Here is a 12,304-nt window from a genome sequence, read left to right as displayed (position 1 = left end):
AATGTGAGGTTATACACTTTGGCAGAAATAATAGAAAAGCAAATTATAATATAAATGGAGAAAAATTGCAAAGTGCTGCAGTACAGAAAAACCTGGTGTCCTTGTGCATGAAACACAAAAAGTTAGTATTGTATATGTATAAGCACTCTATTAATGACTTCACGAGGTAGGGGTATGGTACTTAAACTGTGAAGACTGTTGTCCTTTATTGCAGTTCCTAAAGTGAGGACACCAAGAGGTGAGCACCCTTTTATACTGGGTTACCTTCAGTGTGCAGGTGACCCTTAGGTCTCCAGCAGCAACAGCCTTTGGTGTACAGGTAAGGTGTATACAGGGTGAAGGTATATTCAGTGTTACAGTACATCATAACATTGTCGGCATGCATACATTACAACACTCCCCCCCACTAAGCATTTTTCAAGTTCTTATTGCCATGACCTGGTGAGGTGATCAGTAGTGGGCTGTGGGAGGTTGAGGTGAGGGTTGTGTGAGTGCCAGGTGTGATCCCTGTGCTTGAGGCTGGCCTCATACATTTCCCTCCCCCTCCCCTCACACACAGACCAGGTGGGTGTCACTGTTGTGGGATCCCCCAGTGGGTGAGCCAGTGCAGTGGGTAGGGTACATAGTCTATAGAATGGGTAAGTGCTGGTGTGTGGTGGTGGGCAGGGCCACAGGACTGTGTGGGCTCCTTGACTTTCATTGGTGATGAAAGTCTGCTCATCACAGGGTCTGCCAGGAAGGCTGGAGGGTACTGGCCTCTCGCACCTGGTGTTGGCCCTGGTGGCCAGGGGGTGTAGGGCCGATCTGGGGCAGGTTGCCAGTGCTGGTGGCTGTGCTGCCCATTGATCGCTGTCCCTGCGGTGGGTCTGCTCCCACTGGGTGTGTGTGAGCCATTCCTGGGGCATCACATTTGTCCCAAAAGTCCAGGCTACATGGTCAGGTAGCCCGCTGGACCTAGGGAATTATAGACTGGTTAGCCTGACATTGGTAGTGGGAAAAGTGTTGGAATCAATTATTAAAGATGAAATAGCAACACATTTGGAAAGCAGTCATGGGATCGGTCCAAGTCAGCATGGATTTATGAAAGGGAAATCCTGCTTGACAAATGTTCTAGAATTTTTTGAGGATGTAACTAGTAGAGTGGACAAGGGAGAACCGGTGGATGTGGTGTATTTGGACTTTCAAAAAGCTTTTGACAAGGTCCCACACAAGAGATTGATGTGTAAAATTAAAGCACATGGTATTGGGGGCTAATGTACTGATGTGGATAGAGAACTATGAATACTGAGGCACAGCCCCAGCAGAATGGTCGTGGCTCCATGAAGCATGAACCTGCTATCTTCTCTCATGATGACAGAATTCATTCTCTCACTACTGCCACTCTGATAACATAAGAACATAATAAATAGGAGCAGGAGTCGGCCATTTGGCCCCTCGAACCTGCTCCGCCATTCAATAAGAGCATGGCTGATCTGATCATGGACTCAGCTCCACTTCCCTGCCCGCTCCCCATAACCCTTTATTCCCTTATCGCTCAAAAATTTGTCTCTCTCCGCCTTAAATATTTTCAATGATCCAGCCTCCACAGCTCTCTGGGGTAGAGAATTCCATAGATTTACAACCCTCTGAGAGAAGAATTTTCTCCTCATCTTAGTTTTAAATGGGTGGCCCCTTATTCTAAGACTATGTCCCCTAGTTTTAGTTTCCCCTGTGAGTGGAAATATCCTTTCTGCATCCACCTTGTCGAGCTCTTCATAATCTTATAAGTTTCAATAAGATCACCTCTCATTCTTATGAACACCAATGAGTATAGGCCCAACCTACTCAACCTATCTTCATAAGTCAATCCCCTCATCTCTGGAATCAACCTGGTGAACCTTCTCTGAACAGCCTTTAATGCAAGTATATCCTTCCTTAAATACAGAGACCAAAACTGTAAGCAGTACTTCAGGTGTGGCCTCACCCTGTACAGTTGTAGCAGGACTTCTCTGCTTTTATACTCTATTCCCCCTTGCAATAAAGGCCAACATTCCATTTGCCATCCTGATTACTTGCTCTACCTGCATACTACCTGTTATGCATGCATGCCTACAATGTTATGATGTACTGTAACACTGAATGTACCTTCACCCTGTATACAGCTTACCTGTACACCAGAGGGTGCTGCTGCTTGAGACCTAAGGGTTAATAAAAGGGAGCTCACCTCTTGGTGTCCTCACTCTAGGAACTGCAATAAAGAACTACAGTCTTCATAGTTTAAGTACCATACCCCTGCCTCGTAGAGTCATTAACAGAGTGCCTACATATACAATAACTGACGATGAGGTCACGAACTACATGCACAATATTGTCAGGGTGTTATCACACTTTTAGGATTGTTATTCCTTTCTTAAGGCAGACACATGCCTGAGTAGTTACACTGCTGGCTTCCAAACTTAACAGTTTGAATTTCAAGCTACCTGTCACTCAAAGCTACCTGGCAAGGTTGTCATAAATTTTGTTCGTGCTCAGTTAGACTGCCAAGGAAAAGAGAGATACTTTCCTATATGTGTCTCTGAGAAAAAGAGTGGTTTCAATTAAGAATCCACAACTGAAACACAACTTGTTTTCTCCACAAACGCTGACTGAGTGTTTCAAGTATTTTCAGTTTCAGTGTTTGATTTTGGTTGGCTATCTACCAACAGGGTGACAACTGTGGAGATCCAAACCTAGGGGGCACTCCATTTTCCCAGCTGAAACAGGCTGCGAAGAAGGGTGTGGCCTCAAAATAAAGTCTGTAAAATAATTATATTTGCTATACTTAATGCTACAAAAATAAATAGGAGTTATTTCAAGAGTTTCTATGCTTTAAAACAGCACTAAATGATTATAGTTTGATTCCCTTTGTACTTAGCTAAACATAATGATTTTTCTACTCCATTTATCCTGTGCTAAGGCATAATTAATATAAAAGCCCTAGATATCATATCAGGAAACTGCAGCTGCTTTTTCATACTGCCACAAAATTAATGTTCCATACACCAGACTTCTCCTGATTAATGTCTGTGAAAATATGGAATGATTTCATTTAAACTGTTTAAAAAAAATAAAATACATCTAATCTGTTTTTTTAATACCGAAATTTAAGACTAATGAGTATCAATGGATGCTGATTGATGTAATCATATGTATTGGAAACTTCCATCTTTATAAATTCACAAATAAAGCAAAAAACTTGAGCAACTTCTTTCTCCAAATAAAAATATATATCTTGCACATATTGAAAACATACATTATAAGCATGTGAGCCACACCATGTGTTCAAACTTAATGAAATGTGCTTGAAGAATATCAACTGTTTATTGAATTTTAATGGCAGCAATTCCCCCCCAAAAATTGAAAACATTTTTGTGTTTGTGTCAATTTCTCGTATCATGGCTGCTATTTTTCTGCTTCAATACTTTTGCTTGAATATTGAAGAGCGTTGTGCACAAAATCTATTCAGACTACATCCAAAATATCCATAATGTCTTCTACACATATTTTGAATCCATGGAAACATAATACGTAGAGAACTGAATGTCTCCAAATGAAGTTAACAACAATGAAGCCCCAAACAAAGAAATCACAATTTTTGTTAGTCCTCTAAGGACTTCACCAGGAGCTCTGCAAAAAAAAAGATAGATTACTTGCTTAAGAGTGAAGTAATCCTCATTTTTCTGAAGAAACATTTACATCACATAACATACTTTTAGTGCCAAACTATTACTTAAAATAGAAGCCATGTACCAGCCTCTCTAAAAATTTGTGTGAAGCATGTCTGGACAGTTCTTCCATATAGCTTCAGTTTCTTCATAAATCATACTCAGTTCTCCTGCTACTCACTGCTACTCAGCCCTGTTTTGTCCAAAGTTATGCACTGATACTTAGTATTTGCACTTTAAACAAATGTTTAAACAATACCAAAAGGTGACGTAGTTCCCATCCTTTTAGAAATTATCACTCTCTTCATATTCTGAAACCAAATAAAAACTGCGGTAGAACTACAATATTATATTTTAACTGATAGCGGTATAAAACTACAAGGTAGACAAACTGTCCCTTCGGTTTTGGTTACTATACCAACTACATTCAAAAGTCAGTGCAACCACAAGCACTTACTCTATTATCTAATTTCAGATGATCAGCAGGTTAGAGAGTAGAGGAAAGTGGAATGCCAGTATTTGGAAGAGCCTTCCATGTGGAGAATAAGGATTATTCTACTATATGTGACTAAAAGAAAGAAAAAGCAAGATTTGCGTTTATATAGCACCTTCCATGACATCAAAATTTTCCAAAGCATTTTACAGCCAATGAAGTACTTTTATTTGAAGTATAGTCACTTTTGTAAGGTAGAAAATGCGGCAGCCAATTTGCACATAGCCAGCTCTCACAAATAGTAATGTGATAATGACCAGATTATCTGTTTTTGTGATGTTGATTGAGGGATTATATATAGGCCAGGACATCAGGGATAACTCCCCTGCTCTTCTTCAATATACTGCCATGGGATCTTTTACATCCACCTGGGAGAACAGACAGGGCTTTAGGTTTAACGTCTCATCTGAAAGACAGAACCTCTGACAATGCAGCACTCCCTCAGTACTGCTCTGGAATGTCAGCCTAGATTTTTTTGCTCAAGTCTCTGGAGTAGGACTTGAACCCATCACTTTCTGACACAAAGGCGATAGTGCTACCAACTCAGCCACAGATGATAAATGTACTTTCCTTTCATTTTCATACAATGGTCTATGAATATGAAAGCAGTATCTCCTTATGAGAAGAGCAGGTCTGAAGCTGAAATGGATGATGTTAGACATAACTGAAGAGAAAAAGGGTCTACCAAACTTCAGTTCTCTGATGGAAGATAGATGAACATCATCATCATAGGCAGTCCCTAAGAATCGAGGAAGACTTGCTTCCACTCCTGAAGTGAGTTATTTGGTGGCTGAACAGTCCAATACGAGAGCCCAGACCCTGTCTCAGGTAGGACAGGCATTCGTCGAGGGAAGAGGTGGGTGGGACTGGTTTGCCGCACGCTCCTTCCGCTGCCTGCGCTTGACCTCTTCAAGCTCTCAGCATTGAGATTCGAAGAGCTCAACGCCCTCCCGGATGCACTTTCTCCAACTAGGGCAGTCTTCGGCCAGGGACTCCCAGGTGTCAGTGGTGATGTCGCACTTTATCAGGGAGGCTTTGAGGGTGTCCTTGTAATGTTTACGCTGCCCATCTTTGGCTCGTTTGCCGTTGAACACATTAATACCTAAATACTGTATGTGGATAACTCTCCATTAAGTGGCAGCCTCATAGGATAGCTTTTAAGGTAACCTGTAACAGGGTCATCAATCTGATGGATTATCTCTTATCAGTCTCAGGCAAACTCTTCATCCTAAGTAATAAGGATGGAAAATCAATTCAAGTGGCCATTTTGCAATTCGCCCCTTGGAAGGATGACACCTCACTGAGCTTTATGATGGATATTATCTTGTGTAGATTCAAAACAGTGCAGTGGAACTTTAATCCTACATCTGAGCTGCAGGAAAAAAGATAGCTGAAACTCAACATCAAGGGTGGGAATTTAGGATGAGGCTGCATTACAACTATATCCCTGAAAATCTTGCCGCTGGACATTAATTTGTGAAAAGCTAAATTAAAATCTCACTGAGAAACAAAGGTGGTATGAGGAAGTTTCTAAAAGTAGTGTTATGTTCTGGGAAATGTATATCTGAATGCTCAGGAAACCCTATGAAATGGAAACTTCCCAACCTGGTTTGCAAAACATCTGCTTGGAAAACACTAGAGCCAGCTCTGTTAAAAGTATAAAACAGCAACTTAAATCCTCTGATAATACAGGAGCGGAAAGCAAATAAGGGAAGAGATGAGTTTCAAAGTAAAGAAACAAGCTAAATCAGGCAGGAAAGAAATGGAGCAAAATAAAAAGCCTGAGATCAAATATCGCTGAATGTCCAATCTTCCCTCTTATTAAAGTTCTCAGCTGCTGGGATGAAAGTTGAAAGAAGAATGTTACTTGACTCCATCACTCACCATTAGAATCATTGGACAGGAGTTTCGGATCGTTGCCATCTCTGGTTTCGCCCGGAGGGCATTTCCGGGCGGGTGGTCAGCTTCCAGCGCCATGCCAGGACATTCGGTGCCAGGTTAGCGGGAGCGCAGAGCAGTACTGCCTGGGAGAGGCGAGCCGGTGTGCAATGCTCCTGGTTGCATTGCACACCGACAATGGAGTTAAAATCCTTAGGGTCATGTGAAGCCTTACAGTGCAGTGATAAGGCTACACCTGGCCTATCAGACTCTAAAGGCAGTGCAGATCAGAGCAACAAGGCAGATCCCACTCAAAGGTTGCGACATCGGCTCGAAATTTGAAAGTCGTCCGACCCGTAGCGTCTTGTAGTACACGCTAGTGGGACCGCCTGTGAAAGCTGGTGATTCCAGCTGTAGCAGCCGCAGTGAGGGAAGGAATGTGTACCTAAGGTAAGTGTGATTGTTTTTTATTTTTATATTTTTGCGATTCATGTGGATGTGGCAGCAGGAAAGTATTGGGAATGTTTTTGGTGTTTTTTTTCCAGATGTTTTTTCCATAGAAATTTCTTTTCGGGCGCTTGGAGGCCAGCTGTTTAGCTCGGGATTTTCATTTGCTCAGCTGGCCTAGCACCCTAAAAGAGGTGTGGAATGCCTCCCTTAGCACTCCGCTCTACACTCAGGGACCAGCAGGTAAATTCTGCAGCTGGAGACACAAACAATTTCCCGGTGCAAAATTTACCGCTCTGCCCGGGTTAAGGCCGTAATAGCAGTGCAACCAAATTGCCACCCCATAGAATCTTACAGCACAGAAGTAGGCCATTCGGCCCTTCATGCCGGATCTTTGAAAGAGCTGTCCAATTTAGTCCCACTCCCCAGCTTCCCCACCCCCCCGCAAGTTACTCCTCTTCAATTACATGACTAATTGCCTTTTGATAGTTATTATGGAATCTAATTCTACCATACTTTCAGTGCATTCAAGATCCTAACAACCCTCCGTGTGAAGACTTTTCTCCTCATTTCCGCTCTAGTTCTTTTGCTAATTATTATAAATCTATGACCTTTGGTTAGTTACCCACTTGCTGGAGGAAATAGTTTCTTCCTACTTGCTCTAACAAAACCACCCATTGCCAAACATTATTAGGTGGCAATAAATGAAGCAAATAGAAAAAAAGAAAGACTTGCATTTATATAGTGCCTATCACAACCACCAGACATCTCAAAGCACTTTGCAGCCAATGAAGTACTTTTGGAGTGTAGTCGCTGTTGCAATGTGGGAAATGAGGATGCTGGGTTATATTATCAAAATAATGGAGTTAAAATCCTTAGGGTCATGTGAAGCCTTACAGTGCAGTGATAAGGCTACACCTGGCCTATCAGACTCTAAAGGCAGTGCAGAGCAGAGCAACAAGGCAGATCCCATTCAAAGAAAAAAGTATGAAGAACTTGATAAGCTAGGGCTCGTGACCTTCCAAATGATACATTTCAGAAGGGACTTTATTGTGGCATAAAAGATAAAGAAAATAAATCCAAAATAGTATTTTCAGATCCACCAGGAAACCAGGGCACATTTTAGAGCTGTAAAGGTAAACATATTTATACAAAGAGTGATCAAAAGCTGGAAGTGGTTGCAAGTAAGGATGGTTGAAGCCAGGACTTAGGATTCTGTCAGGGTTGGCATTCTGGAATGATGGGAACATATGGACTGAGGGACCTTATGCAGCCAAGTTTATCTTGTGGTTAATTGGAATAAATCAGTTTCCACTGATTAGCACATAATAGACAATAAACCTAAAATGGTTGCAGAGAATATTTTGTATATGTATAGATGAATCCTCCCATTAGAAAATACAACAGCATAAAATGTGAACTTCTCCTTTATTTTTTTAAATTGCCACTCTAAGGGCCCAAGTTTCCACACGATAAAAAACGAGCGCCCCTCCGAGCTGGGCGCCCGTTTTTCGCGCCTAAAACAGTGCCGGAAAAAATACTCGCGATTCTGGAGAGCCCTGCAGCTCCTTGTCTGTTTGGCGCGGCGCCCAGGGGGGCGGAGCCTACACTCGCGCCGATTTTGTAAGTGGGAGGGGGCGGGTACTATTTAAATTAGTTTTTTTCCTGCCGGCAACGCTGCGCATGCGCGTTGGAGCGTTCGCGCACGCGCAGTGTGAAGGAAACATTGGCACTCGGCCATTTTTGTAGTTCTTTGTAGCTGTTTAATTTTTGAACATTTTTTAATAAAACCACATTGCCATCAGCACATCAGCACTGAGGCTTCCTGCTTACTGCCCCTCCCTCCCTCCCTCCCTCCCTCCCTCCCTCCCGTTCGCGGGAACATCGCTGAGCTGACTGTAAGGCTTCCACCTCAAGTGGAAAGCTGCTTGCTGCCTGGTTACTGCCTGCCCCTCCCCTCCCCTCTCTCCCGTTCGCGGGAACATCGCTGATCTGACTGTAAGGCTTCCACCTCAAGTGGAAGGCTGCTTGCTGCCTGGTTACTGCCTGCCCCTCCCCTCCCCTCTCTCCCGTTCGCGGGAACGACGCTGAGCTGACTGTAAGGCTTCCACCTCAAGTGGAAGGCTGCTTGCTGCCTGGTTACTGCCTGCCCCTCCCTCCCTCCCGTTCGCGGGAACATCGCCACATCGCTGAGCTGACTGAAGCACTTTCACACAGGTAGGAAGATGGTTTATTTAATCTTTTCTTTTCTTATAAATGTTTATTCAGGTTGGATTTATTTGTATAATATTTGTAGAAGTATAAATAAGGATTTATTGTAGAATTTAATGACTTCCCTTCCCCACCTCGTTCTGGATGCCTAATTTGTAACCTGCGCCTGATTTTTTAATGTGTAGAACAGGTTTTTTCAGTTCTACAAAAATCTTCACTTGCTCTATTCTAAGTTAGTTTGGAGTACGTTTTCACTGTGGAAACTTTGAAATCAGGCATCAGTGGCCGGACACGCCCCCTTTTGAAGAAAAAATTCTGTTCCAAAGTAGAACTGTTCTACCTGACTAGAACTGCAGAAAAAAAAATGTGGAGAATTGCGATTTCTAAGATAGTCCGTTCTCCACCAGTTGCTCCTAAAAATCAGGCACAAATCATGTGGAAACTTGGGCCCTATTTGTTTAATTTTCTAAAACATTAGGAAAGAAAATAAGTGAGGCAAAACAATAATCATCTCCTCATATAATTACATCTTAATTTAGAATAAAATATATACAAATAAGAATTAGACTATTCATGTTGCTTCTCACTATGGTACAGATGAAAACTTTGGGAAGAATTATTTACTTAGGATACAAATCTTTACTGAGATAAACCTGATAATGCAGAAACTGAAAATTAACTTGTTGGTGTGTACTAAAATTTGATTACTTCCACACTATTTTCATTCTCCAAAGGTTCTTGCTGTAACACTAATGGTCTCCTACTAGATCAAGATTGAGGAATAAGTATTGCCTGTAATTGCTCTGTGATTATTCTACATAGCTTTAGAAATTCAAGGAAGAACAAAGATAGGTTCAGCCTTCATTGATGGAATCAGCACTTTGTCAGTGTAGCAGACAGCATTTGATAGAAGTCGTAAATACAGTAAGAGTATAACAAATGTTTCATCTTTTATATTTTACTTTTTTAGTGCTTTTTCTGAAAGTACGTCCAAAAAGACTCAGAAGATTTCTCCTACGCAGACAGATCTTTGAAATTCTCGGAACATTTCTCCTAAACAAGGATAGGAAGAAAAATGTCCAAATTTGCAGATGAAATCAAAATAAGAAACACAATAAAAATTCAGTAACAGAAGAACAAGGCCATCATATTAGAAGGATTCAAGCGGTGAGTTTGCTGTCCCAATTAAGCAGAGTACAGAAATGACAGGCTGCTGGCACAAAGCAGGCTGACTATGGAATGAACTGATTGCCTGCAATTTTTCAGGTTCAGCTCATTTACATAATAAATAATAGCCTCCTGTATAGTTTTGGTCATGCATGGAGAGTTAGCTTCATGAGGAAACTGCAGCTGAAATTTAAATGTATATGACCACGTAAAAGTACGTGACCATAACGGGATAGGGATAAAAATTAAGAGTATTTTGGAAGAGCTCAAAATGCATATTAAACATTTTGAAGGCTTTTTCAAGGCTGAAAGGGAGGAGAGGGGAAAAGAAGAGCCAGGCAAAAATGAAGTCAAAGAAAATCCAATCTGGAGACATAGAATGGAGTCTGGCCATTGCAGCATCCAACCCTATTGGTTGGTGAGATAGAGAGGTTGCTGCATAAGTTGCTTATGATGAGGGAGCATCCTCCACAGCAGATAGCAATTCACCATGCCTAGCAGGTTGCAGTGGCTAAGCTTAACACTGTTTATTCTACCTGTGGAACTTGGGAACAAACACAGGAGAAGATGGCACACTTTAAGAAATTTTGCAAAGTAAGATTAGACAAGATACCATGTGTTGGGTAGGCAGCCCAAGTGTCATAATGTGTTGCCTGTCAAACTGTTCCACATTTATTGATTATCCATGTCAAGTGCTCACACAAACACTTCAATTGCATCTCATCCATTCCCATACCAAAGTAGGGTGCACATTTAAGATAAAAGTACAATTAAAAGCTTAGCCACGCTTGCATCTTCCAGGGGCATTACACCTCAAATGAAGGTATCACAACCTAGCTGCATGATGTAACATCATTTACTGACACACAGGTTGGGTACATACCTGTTACTCTGCATGTGTTCCTTTAACTTACAAGAGTGCAAGAATACATTTCTGCTTGTAGAATAAGATGGCACATATTGAAGGGCACAACTCTGATGGAGACAAGGGCCCTCAAATCAGACCCTTCACTCACTTGGAAGAAGCCATCTTGGACATCCATGTCAGAGCATGATGGGAATAGGGAAATATGAAACAGCATGTTTGGCTGAAACTCAGGCATAGCACCAGTATGCTCTTATATCTTACCCTCTTCTCATTCATTCACTCATATATGAACATACAAACAATTTCACAGGCCTCACACATAGTGGCCCCAAATTTCTATAGAGCCGTTGTTGTAATGGGTGGGATATTCAGCCACATGAGGCCTGGGAATGGTGGAAAATTTGCATTCAATGAGGAGAAGTATAAAATAATTAACATGGGAGCAAGGGATTAAAGGAAAGATTTTCCATTTCAACGCTCCTACTACATGATGCGAGTGCACAATGGGAAATTCTGCTGCCACAGTCCATCATTTTCTGCTCATTAATGTTAATGAGTGGAAAATCATGGACTAGGAGTGTGCAATTTCCCGCTATGTGTTCCAGCAGTGTTTTGAAAGTACGAAAGTGGAAAGTCTCCCCTCAGAAAAGGTTCATGGGGTAAATTTGGTCTTCGCCAGTAGCACGAAACAGGCTCATAGCAAATTAGCTATGATTTTAATGGAAAAGAAAATTGTGTACGGTGTAAAATGGGCAGTCGATTTGCTCTGAACCTGTTGCATGTTACTGGCAAAGACCAATTTCAACCCTATGAGATAAATGGAATAGTGGTGCAGTTGGCTGATCAGGAATGAGATCAAGCAGTTGTAGAGAATAAATAAATGCTTAGTTGCAATAAAAAGGCAAATACAGTACTGGGTTATGTTAACAGAAGGTTTGAGTACAAATCAAAACAGGTATTATTCTGGCAGAGAGCTTTGTTCTGACACCATGTAGAATATTTTGTGCAGTTCTGATCACTTAATGATAGCAAAGATATTATTTCCTTTGAGAAGATCAGAGGTGAGCAACCAAAATGATTTCAGGTATCAGAATATTAAGTTATGAAGAAAGGTAAAGGAAATTAGCCTTGTTTGATTTTTTTTTTTAATTTTCAAGAATATGAAAGAACTGACAGAATTGATCACATCAAACTGTTCACTGAGAAGTGCTGAAATATCAGACACAAATCAAAAAATTAGGAAGTTAGGAATATGAAAGAAAGTCAGGTAGAACCTCTTTTACCAAAAGAATTACATGGGATTAAATAGGACATACGACTCAGAAACTGGCCATTTGGCCCAACCAGTTCATACCAACGTTTATGCTCCACTCTAGCTTCATCCCCGTCTTTCCACATCTAAATCCTGTACTCCCTTCTCTTCCTCATATGTTTGTCTAACCTCCCCTTAAATGCATCTATACTGTTCGCTCAACTACTCCCTGTGTTAGCGAATTCCACATTCTCACCGCTCTTTGGGTAAACATAGAAACATAGAAAATAGGTGCAGGAGCAGGC

The 12,304-nt window shown here is 41.5% G+C and overlaps 1 protein-coding gene and 1 long non-coding RNA gene across 8 annotated transcripts in view; one reads left to right on the top strand and one right to left on the bottom strand.

Annotated features, from left to right (window-relative positions):
• Positions 1 to 12,304, bottom strand: part of spock3 (SPARC (osteonectin), cwcv and kazal like domains proteoglycan 3) — a 1,033,635-nt gene that overhangs the window by 301,313 nt on the left and 720,018 nt on the right. The window lies entirely within an intron of this gene.
• Positions 6,215 to 12,304, top strand: part of LOC139245886 (uncharacterized) — a 69,410-nt gene continuing 63,320 nt past the window's right edge. For all 4 annotated transcript variants that reach the window (XR_011590149.1, XR_011590148.1, XR_011590150.1 and 1 more), the window contains exons 1-2: positions 6,215 to 6,504; positions 9,683 to 9,879. This is a non-coding gene — a long non-coding RNA (uncharacterized lncRNA). The remainder of the gene's footprint in view (positions 6,505 to 9,682; positions 9,880 to 12,304) is intronic.

The sequence above is a fragment of the Pristiophorus japonicus genome, chromosome 2, assembly GCF_044704955.1.
Source record: "Pristiophorus japonicus isolate sPriJap1 chromosome 2, sPriJap1.hap1, whole genome shotgun sequence".
Taxonomy (NCBI): domain Eukaryota; kingdom Metazoa; phylum Chordata; class Chondrichthyes; family Pristiophoridae; genus Pristiophorus; species Pristiophorus japonicus.
The sequence above is the reverse complement of the archived record's forward strand: the minus strand, read 5'-3'. Positions and strand labels throughout refer to the sequence as shown.